Source organism: Vigna unguiculata, chromosome 5 (genome assembly GCF_037176805.1).
Source record: "Vigna unguiculata cultivar grain cowpea cultivar isolate G323 ecotype 2 chromosome 5, ASM3717680v1, whole genome shotgun sequence".
Lineage (NCBI taxonomy): Eukaryota > Viridiplantae > Streptophyta > Magnoliopsida > Fabales > Fabaceae > Vigna > Vigna unguiculata.
Window position 1 is genome coordinate 40,039,789 of NC_140796.1, and position 18,883 is coordinate 40,058,671.

General features: G+C 32.4%; 1 long non-coding RNA gene and 1 pseudogene across 4 annotated transcripts; one reads left to right on the forward strand and one right to left on the reverse strand.

Moving 5' to 3' along the window:
- The first annotated feature begins 4,917 nt into the window (after nucleotides 1-4,917).
- LOC114186126 (uncharacterized) lies at nucleotides 4,918-8,111 on the forward strand. Of its 4 annotated transcripts, none has more exons than XR_014994892.1 (3): nucleotides 4,918-4,985; nucleotides 5,103-5,201; nucleotides 5,274-8,111. It is a non-coding gene; the product is annotated as an uncharacterized LOC114186126 (long non-coding RNA). The 4 variants fall into 4 exon arrangements; XR_014994893.1 differs by lacking the exon at nucleotides 4,918-4,985 and having other exon boundaries at nucleotides 4,999-5,201; nucleotides 5,274-5,432; nucleotides 6,315-8,111; XR_003604971.2 differs by lacking the exon at nucleotides 4,918-4,985 and having other exon boundaries at nucleotides 5,003-5,201; nucleotides 5,274-7,678; nucleotides 7,865-8,111.
- Nucleotides 8,112-17,432: 9,321 nt separating this feature from the next.
- Nucleotides 17,433-18,269, reverse strand: LOC146886428 (uncharacterized; annotated as a pseudogene).
- Between the last annotated feature and the right edge of the window lie 614 nt (nucleotides 18,270-18,883).

An 18,883-nucleotide genomic window follows, 5' to 3' on the forward strand; every position in this document is an offset into this window, starting at 1 on the left:
ATGAATCCAATTTTGATATATTAGATTGATAAATACTATTTTTACTTATCCTGGAAGCATCTTCAAAATAAATAAAATCCCATAATGGCATTTGTAGTGTTGAAATTTTACTTTAGTGATTATACAATTAGTGACATCAATGCTTTGATTTCCTAAACTGAGGCAGAATCCGTGCGGCATTACCCATACAAATGGTATCTACTTAAACATTTGTTAGGGAAAAAAGTTACAAATGTCACCAGTTGAAAACAACATACAAGATGGTAACCCTTGGTTTTAACTTTAGTGATCATATAAACTCTATGACAACCTTCAGTCTCTTGAGTACCTTTTGATGTCAAGGGTTAAAATAAAAATTAAATGATACAACTAATGAATTGGATATTATATTCAAGTTTCCTACATCAGCACAATCAAGCCGTCATATATTGAACACATAGCTTGGTTAGGTAAAATTATTATTCCTATTAGAGCTTGCATTATGCAAGAACGAGAACAACTTTTCACATATAATATTGCTAGCACATTAAGAAGAATGCAAGAGTATCATCACATTAAGAGTCTAGATAAATAAATATAGTTCAGGAAACAAAAGGAAAAAGTGAATAAGATTTTTTCAGAGTTTAATTCGAAGATTTTAGTTCATTTTTTGATTCGTAGCAGAGTTAAGTATTTAGAAGAAGATGCCATAATAATATTTGGTTGGAACTGAGTTATCTCCTTTCAAAGATATCTACTATTCTTGTGTATATAAAAAGGAAACACTCTTTTAACAAGAGTATCTATTCGTTAAGAACTAATACTAATGTTTGAAGAAACCACTAATTATTCGAGTCTAAATTTCTTACTATTGAGGAATCACCATATAATTTGTTATTGTGATGTTGAAGTGACTTTAATATTATATATAACTTCATTAATAAGAAAAATCATCCTCATGAGGTCTAAGGCTGCCCGAGTGGCATCATTACCATAAACAATAAAAAGAATCCCTAACATCTTCCTAATTGCAAAAACAAGTTCTCTAGAATCCCATATTCTATTTTCCATTAAAACCACAATCAAATTCCAAATCTAATCCAAATGCCAAACAAATGATGCATTCAATTTTGTTAAATTGGGTATCTGAATATTCTAAAAAATAGATGAAAAGATGAAAGTGCTCTCTGTATTAAAAATGAGAAATATACGACTATATAAAGTCGTTACATCAAAACAAATAACTGCACAAATTTGCACATATCACATTTAGATGCTTAAATGTGATCCCTAATATCACGGGATGTGTGATTTATTCCTCCTAATTAATAGGAGTATCAAAGCAACAAAATAACAAACAAATAGAACAATAAATTAGAAATAAATATGTGATGAGTACGTATTTTTGTCCTCATTTAATGTTTAATTCTGGGTATTTAATTGATTTTTTGTGCTTAAAGATTGATTTAATTGGGATTTCCTATAATTGGGTTTATTGAGCATGAGATACAAAAACATGTTAAAAATAGCATTTTAGTTGCATAAATGTTCTTTGGATATTTTGAGGTGTGTTAGTGCAGTTATAGCTAAGTTGAGCTCATGGAGGTGTGGAAATCAATTGCTTAAAGCTTCATGACACCTTAAAGATAAATCCAAGAACAAGAAATTATCAAAATCACAAAAATCCAAGCTAAGCATTGCATGAAGACGATAAGAAAAGCTTGAAAAAGTGAAGTTTGGCTAAACCAAGAAGAGAGGAACAAAAAAATTGGACCTTGTGGTTTTCTATATCTTTATGATAGAAGATAATTTGGGAAAAATATATCTTTAGATATTTTATTTGATATTTTTAAATAATTATCTTATTCAATTATATCATAAAATATTAAAAGATAATAATTACCAAATCTTTTTAAATATGACAAGATCTTCTTGAATCTTTTTAGTTCCACAACAAATATATCTTGAAGATATTCACTACAAGAAAATGCCTCATTAGTAACTAATTTTAGTGACCAAAAGTTGTTAGTCACTATAGTGACCAATTTAGATACCAATCTACAAAACTAAAAATTATTGGTTACTAAAATAGTCACTATTATAAATAAAAAATTATAATTGATCACTAATTAATTAGAGACCAATTTAGTAACTAAGTCATTTTGGTAGTCAAAATCTAGGTAGCTAATTTTTAGTGACCAATTTTCTTTGGTAACCAAAACCATGGTAGCTAATTTTAAAAACCAACTTAGTGACCAATGATAATTTTTTATTCATATTAGTAATTATTTTAGTAACCAATATTTTTTTACTTTGTAAATTGGTATCTAAATTAGTCATTATAGTAACTAACAACTTTTGTCAATAAAATTGGTTACTAATGAAGCATTTTCTTGTAGTGATTGGATTATTTAAAAAATAATTTAAGAAGATTGAAAATGGTTGATTTGAAAAATTAATACAAATACTAATTGGTGATAATTTATCATATATCTTTAATTAATTAATTAATTAATTTAATTATATTACATATTGATATTATCAACCAATTATATTTGTCAAATAGTCTATATCTCTCCAAATATTTTAAAATATTTATCTTTATTTTTTTTTAAATATATTTAAGAGGTTTTAGCAACCGAAAAGCCTAGTCCAAGTCCTATATAACGAGACCAAGGGAGAAGCAGAAATGACAAGCTCAGGACTTCGGAGTTTAGGAACCCTTAGGAGGGCCTAATTTCATTTCCTTTCTCTCTCTAGTCTTCTTCTATTTTTATTTTGCATTCATGGAGTTCTAGACTTCTTGGGTTGATTCCATTGTAATTTCTTAATTGGATTCTAAGGTTAGATCAATTAATTTGTTTGTTCTTTTGATTCTTGTTGAGATTTATTTTCATATATGTCTTTTGGTTCTTAATTTAGTAAAAGTAATGATTTTTACATTGTAGCAAGTTACCACGGTGTTAAATCTACATAACATAACAATCGTATGAGTCCAAGGGTTTTTAAATTTTAATAGAGGAGTTACTTTGATTAATTTTAGAAACTTTCATATGATTGAATGAGTTTTTGCTAATAATTAAAAAGTTACTTTGATTAGAGGTGAAAACTTAGATTAGAATTAATTAAGAAGTTACTTTGGTTAATTAGCTTTTTACTAGATATAAGAGGTATAAGAATGGACATGATTAGGATTAGTAATATTTAATTGAGAAGTTACTTTGGTTAAATTTACTATGATTAATCTACAAAGTTCTTGCTTTTGATTGAGAAGTTACTTTGGTTTAAAGTAAGGACGCCAACAAATTAATTGAGAAGTTACATTGATTAATTTGAAGTCTTAAACAAGAAATCAATAACAATAATCTTTAAGAAACCAATGATGAATCCTATTTTGAAAAAGCAGTGGAATCGATCGATTTTTCTTTACTATTGTTTCTATCTTATTTTATCTTTTTTATCTTTATCTCTCATATTTTTATTATTTTATTTGACTAACTCTTTTGTATAGATTTTATAAGAAATAACTTGTTAAAAATCAATTTTGTGTTTGTTGGGAGATGACTTTAGGTTACTTTACCCTTTCTATTTTGTTGACTACTATCTTAGCAATACTGACGTTACTATAGTTTAGTAATATTAATTTGATCGCGTCAACGACAGAATTATCAGTCTACAACCTAACATTCCCTCCTTTAAACTAATGCTTCTATATTGGTTACTCTAAGCATAATTCATAATCTCTCAAATTGTTCCAGCTTTAAAGGTTTCATCATGATATCAACAAGTTGGTCTTGTGAGTGACAAAAACTGTGTTGAACGACCCCGATATTAACCAAGTCTCGAAGAAAATGGAATCTCACATCAATGTGTTTACTTTTTCCATGGAACACAGTATGCTTAGAAAGTTGTATATTATTATTATACATAATTTCAATTCCAGTCTCATCTTTAACTCCAATCTTATGAAGTATCCTTCCTAACCAAAAACATTGGCAAGCACCTAGGGCTACTGCAATGTATTCAGCCTCAGTTGTAGACAATGCAAACATAGTCTGTTTCTTAGATGCCCACGATACTGCACATGTTCCCATCATGAACACAAAACCCGAAGTGCTCCTTCAATCATTCAAATCTCCAACATAATCGTTGTCAGTAAAGGCTAGTAGTGTTAGGCTATCAATTCCCTTTTTATACTAGATGCCAAAATTGATTGTGCCTTTGACATACCTTAAGACTCTTTTTGCAGCAAGCCAATGTGTTGTAGTAGGACTGGTCATGAATCTGCTTATTAAGCTCACTGTATACATCAAATCAGGCCTTGTAATCGTTAAATACATCAAATTCCCAAGTAATTGTTTAAAGAGTGTTTCCTCAACTTTCTCTCCTTCTTTATTTATTAATAACCTCGTTCCTGTCACCATAGGATTTTTCACAACATTACAATCCAACATTCCAAATCTCGATAATACCTCTTGTGCATATCTTCTTTGACATATAAATACGCCATTCGGACTCTACTTGACTTCAATGCCAAGGAAATGGCTCATCATACCCAAATCAGTCATATCAAAATGCAACATCATAGAATGCTTAAACTCATCACACATGCTTCTATCATTGCCCGTGAATATTAAATCATCAACATAAAGACTGACTATTATTATTTTACCTCCTTTTGACTTAGTGAACAATGTGTGTTCACTAGAACACCTTTCAAATTTTTCTTGTGCAAAATAGGCTTCAATCTTGTTGTACCATGATCGTGGTGCTTGTTTGAGATCATATGTCAACACCCAATTTCGTCCAGGTGAATAAATTTGTTTTCTAAAAAATATATACCAATCTATGAATAAAAAATAACTTTCTTTGTTTACTTTTTAATATCTATTTAATTGCTCACGTTGTCACTACAAAAACATGTATTTTAGTTGGGATTTTTTAAAGGAGGTTATAATAACCTCCGATAAGACCTAGAGGTTTTCTAAACCCCTTAATGAACCGCCGTAAATTTCTAGTTCTCCCCATTCTCTTTCCCTCTTTTGCATTTATTTCTTATATTCCTACTCATTTTCATTTTCAATGTTGGCAAAACCTAACATTTTTTAATCTTCCTCTTTTAGAACTCCGGAAAAATAATTTCACTCTACGATGCTCACGACTCTTTGTAATCAATTCCACACTTTTTCGATTGAGAATCTTTGAATTGCAACATTCAATTGGTAAATAGTTTCCTCTGCCTTTCTGATTTCTCAAATATTCACGTCCTAAATCTCAGCGGAATTTTTGTTTAGGTGTATTTGGAGGTTCTACGGTGTTTGTGTCGCGAGTTCACGACTGCTGCTCCAGTGAAGTTGTCGTGGTTCGAAGCTACTTCGAATGTCCACAACGTGTTTCATGTTCACACCTTTAAGTGTTCGCAGCTACTTCGTAGCTTCGTCGTTGCTTCGAAGGTACGCGACTACTTTAATGATTCACGATTGCTTCAATTTCACGGGTGTAGCTTTCCCTTCCAGAATCACGGTTTATCTCTGTTTTCTCTCCCTTGTATAATTGTAGTTTTGTTTTTGTATTTGTGCTAACATTGATTTATCTCTTCCAAAATCATTCACCATTCTGTTTTTATATTTGTACTAACACTGATTTTTATCTGTTTTGAGGTTTGATAAAGTTTTCAGTAACTTTGGAATGGAGTACTGATTGGTTCAAAGGTGTAAAACTAGAACCTCAGTTTTAGATGGCGTTTTTGTTCAATGCACCATCCAAAAATATTTTACCATAAGCGAATCAAAATGCCTTGTTGTTTCTCCCTAAGCCACCTTTCAAGTTTTCTCAACTATGTCAATCATCAGTCTTTTTATCTGTTCAGTTTGTTCTTAAGTGCTTTGATAAATTGCCAAGTCTCTTAGAATATCATGTTGGATGACAAAACGGTTATTTTAGTACTAATTGTCTTTGTCACTTGTATTTTTCCAAATAAATTAGCAGAAGTTAGGTTCTCTCACAAGAAAAATAAATAAATGCTCTCAAATTAGTTCATACCAAGAAATGCAGAGTTACATAATGCAAGAGGTTTAAAGTCTCAAGTTAATTGGTAACTTTGGATAATTGGTAAGGAATCAACTTTTCTATTCATGAGCTAAGAAGCTATTGAAATATTTGGTGTATAAAGTATATATAGGATAAATATTAATCTTAGTATTATAATCCTATAAAAAATATTAAGTTCTTTAGAGCATTTCATTCACTTTACATCTAAAATTTGTATACTTTTCCATTTGCCTTTGTAGACATATATCATTTGTTATAACTTTCACATTGCCAATTGTATACAGTTTCAGAATGCTCTTAATGGCGATCCAAAAGATTCACTAGAAAATTTTATTCTCTATGTTCATCTTTTGCTCCTGGAGTTATGAATCCTCACTCTAGATTCATACAACATTGGAACAAGGTTCTTGCCGATTTTTTTGCTTGGTTGCAATTTTTGTGAATCCATTATTTTCTTTTTACTTTATGTTTGGCAGGTAGGAGTTATATATTTGTTTTCCTTTTATTCAGTCACACAAATTTCATAAGTTCTAATGACATATCTTTCCCTACAATAGTAAAAATTAAATTTTCATTTCTTTGGTGTAGAATCATAATTGTGTAGTATGAACTCGAAATTGACAAAAACACTTATTATAGTTAGAAGCATGAATGACTTCATATATTTCCTTCACATTATTCTCCAGGTAACTTCCCAATAACCATCTTTTTAGAAGTCCCATTTCTTTAACTTTTTTCATATCTAGATATTCATAGAATAAAAGTTCTTATTTGGGTCCCCTTCATGCCACTGCTTCCAAAATTTATTTATCATTATTCTTATAATTCTAATAGATTATAAATCCAAAATTACTTTCCATTTATTAATTATTTAGTACTAAAAAAATTATAAACCCTTTCTCCTTCTCCCTTATCACCACTTATAGTTACCTTTTACAGTTCTGAAACATGAGGTTTGATCTAAATGGTGTAGGTGTAGCTAATTATTATATAACTTAATGAGTTGGCTATTATATTGTTATTTGTATCATTCCAACAGTTGAAAGTTATTGTTAATTGATTTATCAATGTCTACTAGTGATTGTGGTGGATTATTATTCATAAGTATATTTCATTCACCATTATTTCAAATGAAACCAAAGATTCCCAACAAAGGTTTGCTATTAGACACAAATCAAAACACCCAATGGAGTTTGGCTCATGTAACATGCGTTACTTTTTTTTCCTTTTCTTTCTTTTTATTCACTCCTTCACTCAACATAACATTTTAAAGTTACTTGAATTAAGTTTCAAATTTATAAACACATGAATTAATTAACCTTTAATTGATCCTTCAAATAATATCTAATAATATAATTTAACCCATAAGTAGTGTAGTAATCAACTTTATATATCTATTATTGGGAGTTGTTGTTGATCACTATGGTAGAAGCATGTAATGTTTACAGGGATTGTGATGGTGAACGTATATATGTCAATGGATTGGTGCTTTCTTTAAGTTATTTGTTCAACTTCCTATAATTCTCAATGCTTACTTGATTTTAGTGTCATTTTCAATATACTATTTGGCCTTAGCACTAGTTTTTGGATGGCTGTTACTACGAGATTTCTTCTTGGAAGATTAAATGGTATGCTTGGACCAGTGAAGGTATCATATTTTTAACTTTCATATATTTCATTCTCAATCTAGTTTAAACTTTCGGTTATATATTTATGTTTGCTAACTACTTTATTTAATAAAATATGCCATTGAAATCTACTTCAATTGTATTTTCCATTTTTCTTTCTTTTGGGTGTTCAAGAATTGTTGGTTGCTTTGTACTTCTTTGTGAAGGGTCGAAGATTATGCGAGTAAAGTTAAACTACGCGTGGCAGTGGAAGAATTCAAAGTTGGCTTATGTACATCTTGCGCTCAATGTTCATCTTCATCTTGACTTTATCTAAAGTGCTAGTCAAGCTTGGTAGAAGACAAGATGTGTACTTGAATTTGCTAGTTTTTCTTAACTTAATATTATACTTGAATTTGAATTTTAATGTGCGTATTTGTTATACTTTTTTATAAATTTAGTTATCTATTTTTATATTTAACTTTTTAATTAGATGAGTATTATATCTATTTTTGTATAATTAATTATAGATAAACAAATATTGAACAACTTTGTTATAACAATTATATGCATTCAAAAAGTGTAACAAATAATATTATGGAAATTTGATAAATAAGTAAAAACATCAATAAATATTGAAGAGGGACTTTTAGTATTATTATACAATATAAAGGATTAAAAATGCAGACAAATAGTAGAGGTTTGTTAAATGTAGATAAATATCCAGGGTTTCAAGATTGTAGATAAATACTAGGGGTTTTAAGATTACAGATAAATATCAGGGGTTTCAAAACTGCCAGAAATTATCAGGGGTTTCAAAATTGCAGGTACATACCAGGGGTTTCAAAACTGTCAGTAATTACCATGGGTTTCAAAACTGTCAGTAATTACTAGGGTTTTCCAAACAGCCAGTAAGTGTTGATTTACCAGGGGTTAGTCAAAATCGCTGCTAATCCGTTAACGACGTTGGTTTTTCTAGGAGAAAACCAAATCGCGGGTAATTCCTTTAGTAGGGGTTAAAACCCCAGAAATGCCAAAAATAACCTCTGGTAAAAATTATTTTTCTTGTAGAGTGTTGTGACATCACATCCACTTTTAAATAACTTTAAAAAAATATGAAAAATTATAAAAGATTAAAATGATAAAAAAAATCAAAGATTAAAAAAATATTTTCATTGTTGATCCGGTAGCTCGCGTCGCATGACACCAATAATAAAATAATACTAAAAATTTGAATGAAAATGTTTTCACATTTATTAAAAAAAAATTAAATCATTTTTCAAGTAGTTTTCCAAATAGTTTTTCATAAAGAACTACGTAACACTGATTCTACATTCACATGGAGATACGTAGGTACGAGGATTAATCCTTGTCGGGCCCAAAAAACCAAAAAAATTATTTTTGTTTCTTTTGTACATCCTTTTATTGTTACTTTTGGACTGTTGGGGAAAATTAAATATTTTGAAAAACCATATAACTTTTGCACATTTAATTAAAGGTATCGTCTTAGGATGGACGTTGTGGGGTGCTAATACCTTCCCTACGCGTAACCGACTCCCGGACCCAAAATCTGGTTTTCCGCAGACCTTGTTTTATCTTCTTTTTTTTTTGTTTTTCCATAGTTTCCTATAATAACTATGGTGGCGACTCCAAACTCTGTTTTTTTTTTACAAATTTTAATTTTTGGTTCGCCGTCCCGTCGCGATTTTGGTTGTGACAAATGGCGACTCCACTGGGACCCTTGAGAGCTAGACCATTTAATTGGATGTGCAAAATTGATATGGTTTTTCTTAATATTTCTTCTTTATCTTTTTTTATCTTTATGGGTACGTGTATTTTTATCTCTTTTTATATTTAGAATAATCGTATGTGTATTTTCTTCTTTATTTTGGTATTTGGAATAATTGTCAAGTGTGGGTTTGGGTATACATTATATTCTTCCTTCACACACAGACATTTTGTTCATTACATGAGTGAGGTCCTATACCCGGGTCTGAGTTGCTTAGAATTAGAGAGGATTGTGTAGCGGTGTCACAGTGGATGTACTTCTCAAGTGGTCATTGTGAGAACCCCAACTAGAGTTTGTTTGCTTCATTGGTACTCTCACTTCTTGTTGTTTACCAACTGTCGTGAGAAATGCCATGAAGTGGGTCATAGCTCTAGTGACCTTGATATTTAGGTATTAAGGAACTATCCTTGTGAGAACATATATTTTCCCTTAGAACTTTAAGCAACAAACCTATGTTAAATTAAGGCACTAAAGGGAGACTGCTTGCATCCTTTACCCTCACCTTTCATTGTATATAATAATAAATTCATCTCAATCACACCATCATTAGCCATAAACATATATTTCATTAGCATATCATGTGAATAAGTGTCCTGCAAGGCACAAACATGCATTGCATTCCATTTTGTGGTCATCCATGGTACATAGTTGCAACATATAACATGCATATGCATAATTTAAACAAGACAAAAAAAATGCACTAAAATAAATTCAAATTGTTTCTGATTTTGCTTGTCACCAATTTCTAGGAATATTTCTAAATAATAAAACATTCTTTGGTCAAATCAATGGATTAAATAATAAAATTTGTTTGTTATCATGTCTTTTGAAGTATCATATAGTCTTGCATACATGAAATTGCTCAAATCCATCTTCCTTTCCATCTTTATTCCACCATAAACCTTGTTTTCATTTACATGGAGGATTATCATAAAGGGGACACATACCTTAAAAAGGATTACCATAAATTCTCTGAACACAAAAAAATGAAGAAAATCAATTAGACTGAAAATTTTGAAGCACAGTCTAGGCAAAAATAAGAAAATAAATGAAAAAAAAAAAACAAAACAAGGGACCTCCTATCATGTGAACTGAATTATTTTCCTCTAAATTAAAGTTTTTGTTGAGAAAAATAACCATGATTTGAAATGATGTGTGGTCATGTTTCTTTATAAAAAAAAAAGTAATTATCCTTTACTACCCATTTTGAGCCTTCCAATTTTTTTTCTTCAATTTACCCTAAACAAGGGTCAGCCTCACACTAAGGGTTGACATAATGTTTGTTTCATCCGAATGGTAGTTCACCAATACGAAAATATAAAAAAAAAAAAGATATGGTCATATCAAGAAAACAAAAGAAAAAGGCAAGTAAAAGGTGAACAAGAAGAAGTCAAACAAATTTTGAATAAAACATTATTCAAAGATCCTTGTTTATAACAATCCTCACATCACTTTTTGGGCCTTTACTATCATTTACATCCATACCCCTAGCCTTGCCCATGATACAAGCCTAATAAAGTCCATACAAATCAAAGATTGGTTGTTATCTTTCGAAAGTTTTAATTTAGAGGAAAATTTTTATTTGCTAACAAGTTTGTTCTAAAAAAATTATAAAAAAAAGATTAAAAAAGTGTATTCAAAGATTTGCTTTTAAACACTGGGGCAGTTTATGTTTGATTGACATGTTTCCAAAGCTCCAAAACCAGCACAGGCAATCATGCAATCTGGTTAAATTTGGGTTGTCCCCTTTCAATTTATTCTTCATGAAACTCCATCTTTGCTCCTACAATATCCTCGCTTTAAGCTTAAACCTTGACACCCCTTAAAATAGTCCATCTTTATCAATTCCAAACCCAAACTAGGGCAGTCACTTTATTAGTAATTCATATATTCCCATCATTCATTCTGAATTTGGGGCATTTATTTACATCAAAGATTGTGATCACATTACGGGCAACTTGTGAAGACCTCATCACTTTTCCACCTCCTCAACTGGGAAAAACCAAACATGCCTTTGCACCCTAAGACCATCCTAGGCTTTCACACTGAGGGGAAAATTTTTGAAGTCCCCATAATTTTCTTCATACCATCAATAATTGAGGAAAGCTCAAACACATTTTGTGCCCCAAAACCAATTCAAATTGGGGCAACTCCCTAGTTAATCTTCATCACCTCATCCAAACCTTTTCAAGTCCTTGGCAATTTCATGCATGTCATTCAAATAGTGTTTCAAAAAGAAATGATTAAAAGAGTGTTTGTTAGTAAACTGATTAGACCAAAGAAATGATTCCATGAATTCAAAATAATAATGAAACAGGAATCAATTCGATTTTGTTTTCAAAAAAATTCAAAAGAAAAATTCATACATCAGACCAAGTCATGCATACATGACTCATTCATCTTTTCGAATAAAATAGTTTCCACCTTTATAATCAAAACCCTTTTCACTCATATGAATGACTATTGAATCATTTCGTTCTAGAAGGAAGAAAATTAAAAAAAAAAATACACAATTTTTTTCTATGATATTTCTCAAATTTATGGTCCTCTTCATTCATATGAATGACCAATATACCCTAAGTCCAGTTTCCACACTGGCCCTCAAGCCTAGTTTCCACACTGACCCTCAAGCCCAATTTCACACTGGCCTCCAAGCCTAGTTTCCACACTAGCCCCCAAGCCCAGTTTTCACACTAACCTCAAGTCAGTTTCCACACTGGCCCCCAAGCCTGGTTTCCATATTGGCCCCTAAATCTAGTTTTGTCTGGCCTTACAGTTTTTTTTCTAGCCTCTAAGCCTAGTTTTCCTTGCTCTCAAATTAAAGGAAAAATAAAAAATGAAAAAAAAACAAATTCCACCCATGCATCCACGCATCCATGTATGCATCACCATATAGGTTCAAAAAGAAAATCATAACATGTCATGCATCATCAAATCATCCATCATACTCCACAAAATCATTTAAAATCATTTAAAAGAAAAAGTCAACAATGATAATTTTTTGTGTAAGTCTCACCAATGTTAGACATTCACGCGATGTTTGTCGACACTTCAAAGCAAAATTTAGGTTCTCCTTTTATACATCAAAACCCTCTTCAAGGCAATGGTCATTGATTTCTTATGTCACATCGAGGCCCTCTACGAGGCAACGGTCATCAATGTCTTTACAACAAGACCCTCTGCGAGGCAATGGTCATTGATTTCTTATGTCACATCGAGGCCCTCTATGAGGCAATGGTCATCGATCTCCTTACATCAAGACCCTATGCGAGGCAATGGTCATTGATTTCTTATGTCACATCGAGGCCCTCTGTGAGGCAATGGTCATCAATCTCTTTGCATGAAGACCCTCTGCGAGGCAATGGTCATCGTTTCCTTTACATCAAGGCCCTCTGCAAGGCAATGGTCATCGATCTCTTTACATCAAGACCTTTTGCGTGACAATGGTCATTGATTTCTTTGTCAGATTGGGACCCTCTATGTGGAAATGGTCATTGAATCTTTAGATATAGACCCTCTCCTCGGGATTGGTCTAATCTCTTTTTCAAAAAGTCAAAGTTATAAAAATATTTTTTTTAGGATTGGGGCCCTCTACATGGTAATGGTTCCCGAATCCTTTGCATATAGACCCTCTCCTCGGGATTGGTCTAATTTGGTTTTTTTCAAAAAAAAAACAAAAAGAATTAGTGTGTCAAATCGAGACCCTTTACCTAGTAAGTTCAAGTTTGTCTTCAAATTTGTCTTATTTTGAAACCCAAACGAAATTAATGTTTTTATCTTTACTTATCTTTTATTACGATAATATGAAAAGTCAAATTTTCATATTATCTAGTAAAATCTAAGTAAAGAGGGGTAGCTGTCAACAACCAATTTCGTCCAAGTGAATAAATTTATTTTCAAAAAAAATATAAAAAAAATAAATAAAGTTTTTTAGTTAATGGAAAATAAAAAAAATGTGAAACAAAATTTTCTTTAAAGACTAAGGAAGAACCTCTTTTGTTGTCACACTCCTCTTCATGAGTCCAACAACTCAACATATCTTCTACCACCTTTATTCTGATAGAGAAATTAGTGATATCATTCTAATAATTAAAATAATATCTCTTCATATAATTAGAATAAATATTACTAATCTTGATTGATTTTGTACTCTAATTTGCTGCGATTTGATCCCCATAATTTGCTGTTATCATGATCAATTTTTTCCTTATATTGTTCATTACAATTAAGGTTGAGATTGTATTGATATTGCAAGGTGTGGTATAAATACGCACTCTGTCATGACAAAAAAAAAAGATATCCTCTACACTTCTCTAATTCTTTCTCATCACTACTCCCACATACACATCTCCTCTTTCATATCTCTTTCAAAAAATAAAAAAACATATTGAAGGAGGTAAAAAAAAGAAGATTCTCTATACTCTCTCTTTCTCTCTCATTACCACCCACACAAACGCATATCATCTTTATCTCTCTTGAAAAAAAACACAAAAATATTATAAAAGGAGGCAAGAAAAAAGGAAAGGCAGAAGGTACGTCATTGTTAGTTTCTTTTTCTTTTGATTTATTTTTTTTTTAATTTTCATTATTTTGTTTAAATCATAAAAAAAATTTCCTATTTCTTTTGTGTCTGTTCGACCGCTCGCATTGCATGACACCCATTTTAGACTTTTGTTCTTTTTTTTTTCTAAAAAATATATACCAATCAATGAATAAAAAATAGCTTTCTTTGTTTACTTTTTAATATCTATCTGGTTGCTCACGTTGGAGTGACATCCACATCCACTTTTAAATAACTTTAAAATAATATGAAAAATTATAAAAGATAAAAAAATCAAATATGAAAAAAAATTATTTTCATTGTCGGTCCTACCGCTCGTGTCGCATGACACCAATAATAAAATAATACTAAAAATTTGAATGAAAAGGTTTTCAAAATTATTAAAAAATAAATAAATCATTTTTTAAGTAGTTTTCCAAATAGTTTTTCATAAAGAACTAGGTAACCCTGATTCTTCATTCACGTGGAGATACGTAGGAGCGAAAAATAATCCTTGTCGGGCCAAAAAAAACCAAAAAAAAAAAATTTTGTTTCTTTTGTACATCCTTTTATTGTTACTTTTGGACTTTTGGGGAAAATTAAATATTTTGAAAAATCACATAACTTTTGCACATTTAATTAAAGGTACTGTCTTAGGATAAACGTTGTGGGGTACTAATACCTTCCCCACGCGTAACCAACTCCCCGACCCAAAATCTGGTTTTCTGCAGACCTTGTTTTATTTATTTTTTTGTTTTTTCCATAGTTTTCTATAATAACTATGGTGGCGACTCCAAACTCTGTTTTTGTTTACAAATTTTAATTTTTGGTTTGCCGTTCTGTCGCGATTTCGAGTTCGACACCATACAATACTTTCTTCAACCGATAAACCTTATCTTCTTCTCCCTTTTTATGAAATCCTTCGGGCTGTCAAACATACACAGCTTCCTTGAGTTCCCCATGTAGAAAGGAACTCTTCACATCAAGCTGAAATGATGTCCAGGTAAATTGAACAGTTGTGGCCAATATTACTCGTACCGTGTCAAGTCGAGCAACTGCTGCAAAGACTTTGGTATAATCAATCCTATGCCTCTGTGCATATCCTTTTGCTACAAACCTTGCTTTGTATTTCTCCACTTGGCCATTAGCATCCAATTTTGTTTTAAACACCCACTTAACTCCAATTGGTGTGACTCCATTTGGTAATATTGTGAGTTCCCATGTGTGATTCCTTTCTATTGCTTCCATTTCACTCATCATTGCCTCTCTCCAATGTTTACTCTTTACAACATCCTTGAGAGTGACTGAATCACTGTCAATCATCATCAATAATGCATTTAAGCAATCTTCTTCGGAAATACATGCCCAGTTTCATAATCTTCCAACCATCTTGATGCTCTCCTTACACGTGCACCCCTCCCTGGAGATATATCAGATGATTTTCCATCTACATTGTCTCTTGTGTTGTCTTCCTCTTCATCCTCATTGGCCACTGTTTCAGTTTCTTGATCAATCACTCTTGCCGGATCATCTGCATGTTCATAACGTAGTTTTTGTTGCTGAATTTTTTTATTGACATCAAGCTGAAATGATGTCCAGGTAAATTGAACAATTGTGGCCAATATTACTCGTACCGTGTCAAGTCGAGCAACTGCTGCAAAGACTTTGGTATAATCAATCCCATGCCTCTGTGCATATCCTTTTGCTATAAACCTTGCTTTGTATTTCTCCACTTGGCCATTAGCATCCAATTTTGTTTTAAACACCCACTTAACTCCAATTGGTGTGACTCCATTTGGTAATATTGTGAGTTCCCATGTGTGATTCCTTTCTATTGCTTCCATTTCACTCATCATTGCCTCTCTCCAATGTTTACTCTTTACAACATCCTTGAGAGTGACTGAATCACTGTCAATCATCATCAATAATGCATTTAAGCAATCTTCTTCGGAAATACATGCCTAGTTTCATAATATTCCAACCATCTTGGTGCTCTCCTTACACGTGCACCCCTCCCTGGAGATATATCAGATGATTTGCCATCTACATTGTCTCTTGTGTTGTCTTCCTCTTCATCCTCATTGGCCATTGTTTCAGTTTCTTGATCAATCACTCTTGCCGGATCATCTGCATGTTCATAACGTAGTTTTTGTTGCTGAATTTTTTATTGGATCCAGTCCCAACTTTTCTCTTCTTCAAATACCACATCTCTACTGATGATAATTGATTTTGAAATTGGATCATACAATTTCCAGGCCTTTCATTCATCACTGACTCCTAAAAAGATACATGTTTTGCTTTTGTCATCTAGTTTAATTCTCTTCTGATTTGGAACATGGGCATGCGCAAGGCAACCAAAGATTTTAAAGTACTCCACCATAGGTTTCTCACCGCTCCAAGCCTCCTCTAGAGTCTTGCTTTCTACAGTTGTAGTTGGACTTCTATTCTAAATGTGCACACACCATTTCACAGCATATGGCCAAAACATCTTGGGAACCTGTTTTCCATGCAACATAGCTCGAACAACATCCAAAATAGTCCTGTTTTTCCTTTCCGCCACACCGTTTTGTTGAGGATTGTAAGAGGTGGTCAACTGTCTTCATATACCTTCTGAGTAGCAGAACTCCTCAAATTCATTTGAAAGAAATTCCCCTCCTCTATCTATTCTGAGACATGATATGTCTGTCCCTACCTCCTTCTCTACGCGAGCTTTAAACTTTTTAAACATTGCAAGTGCTTCTGATTTTTCATGTAAAAAATACACCCAGGTTTTACGACTAAAATCATCAATGAAACTCAAGATATACCTCTTACCACTATATGAAGGTGGCTTGATAGGACCACAAATGTTGGAATGAATCAACTGAAGTTGTTTGGATGCTCTCCATGTACTCGCGCTAGGAAAAGAACTTTTGGTCTGTTTCCCAGTTAAACATGTGTTACATGTTTTTACTGGAAATTCCAATGTTGGTAGTCCAACGACCATCTCCTTACAAACCAATGTATTTAATGCTTTGTAATTAAGATGTCCGAACCGGCAATGCCATAAGTGTGCCTCTCTTGTTGATACACTTTCTGTTTGTAAACATACATACTATTTTGGAACAATAGAGGATGTCAAATAGAACATTCTATTTCCACTCATGTTAGTTTCCATAATCAATCCTTTCTGCGAATGAAATACTTTGCATGTACCATCCAAAATCAGAATGGTCAAACCTTTCTCTTGTAGTTGGCCTATACTTAGCAAATTATTTTTCAGATCCAGAATATAATATATATCAGTTAAAACTTGAGACATACCATTAATTTGCATTCTGATATTACCCTTAGCTGCCACTTTCATGTGTGTATCATTCCCAAGCTTCACCGTTCTGCAATGCTCTTCCCCTAGACTTAGAAACCACTCTTTATGGCCAGTCATGTGATTGCTACAGCCGAAATCAAAATACCATCAATCTTCTATTTATTGTTGTAAGTCCTCATAAGCCATCAGTAAAATCTCGTCTTCTTCATCTACCTCTGTATAATTTGCCTTCTTCTCCAAATTTGGACACTCATATTGAAAATGCCCCAATTTGTGACACTTGAAACATTCAACAGTGGATTTGTTGAAGAATTGTCTTCCTCTCCCTCTGTTGTGACCACCTCTGAATGCACCACGACCCCTGCCTTTGTTAGGTCGATCATCTTGAGTGTTCCTTTTGCTAGGAATTTCGTCATGGGTTGCTTTCAGCACTTGCTCCTCCTCATGTAGCCCTTGCATCCTCTGCTTATGTACTAGGAGACTTCCATGCAACTCATCAATGGTTAAGATGCTAATATCATTGGATTCTTCAATCGCGCAGACTACATAATTGAATTTTGGGGTGAAAGAGCACAAGATTTTACTGATCATTGTGCTTTTCTCCATCATCTCTCCATTTGATTTCATTTTACTAACCATAGTCATGGTGCGTCCGAGAAAGCTATCCACCTTTTCTCCATCTTTCATGGTGAGCAGTTCAAATTCTCTTCGTAACGCTTGGAGTTGTGCCCGTTTGACCCTTGTAGAACCTTGATACTTCTACTTCATGGAATTCCATAATGCCTTGGACGTTTCTTTGTCAAGAATGGTATCGAGAATTTCTCTATCAATAGTTTGAAAGTGAAAACTTTTTACTCTCAAATCTTGGAGTTTAGCCTCGTTAAAAGCTTTCTTTTGTGTCTCACCGTTGGGTCCCCTGCTCATCACAGGCGTTGGTATTCCATCCTCCAGCAAACTCCATAGCTCCTTGCTCCGAAGTAAGGTTTCCATTGTCATGGACCAAAAGTCGTAATGGCCATCAAACTTTTGAATTGAGGGTTGCATGAACTGCTCTACCATTTTGATTCTCTCTTTTAGGTTATCAGGCCCCTTTCGGAGCTCTGATACTAATTATTAAATTGGGCATATGAATATTCTAAAAAATAGATGAAAAGATGAAAGTGCTCTCTGTATTAAAAATGAGAAATATACGACTATATAAAGCCGCTACATCAAAACAAATAACTGAACAGATTTGCGCAGATCACATTTACATGCCTAGATATGATCCCTAATATCAGGGGACGTGTGATTTATTCCTCCTAATTAATAGGAGTATCAAAGCAACAAAATAACAAACAAACAGAACAATAAATCAGAAATAAATCTGCAACCTAACAAATTTTATATTATTTGTGGACTTTTTGCAATCAAAATAGCAAAAGTTTCATTTATTATTTTTTCAACTTTTTTCAAACTAACAGTTTAATATTCATATGCCAGGTTATATATACTTACTACATGTTTGTGACAGTAGCAAAGTTTCCACGTTCTACCTTATTACGTGGTTCTAGGTAGTCTTTGCATTAAACATGAATGTATAAAGAAAACTCAAGAATTAAAAAAAAACA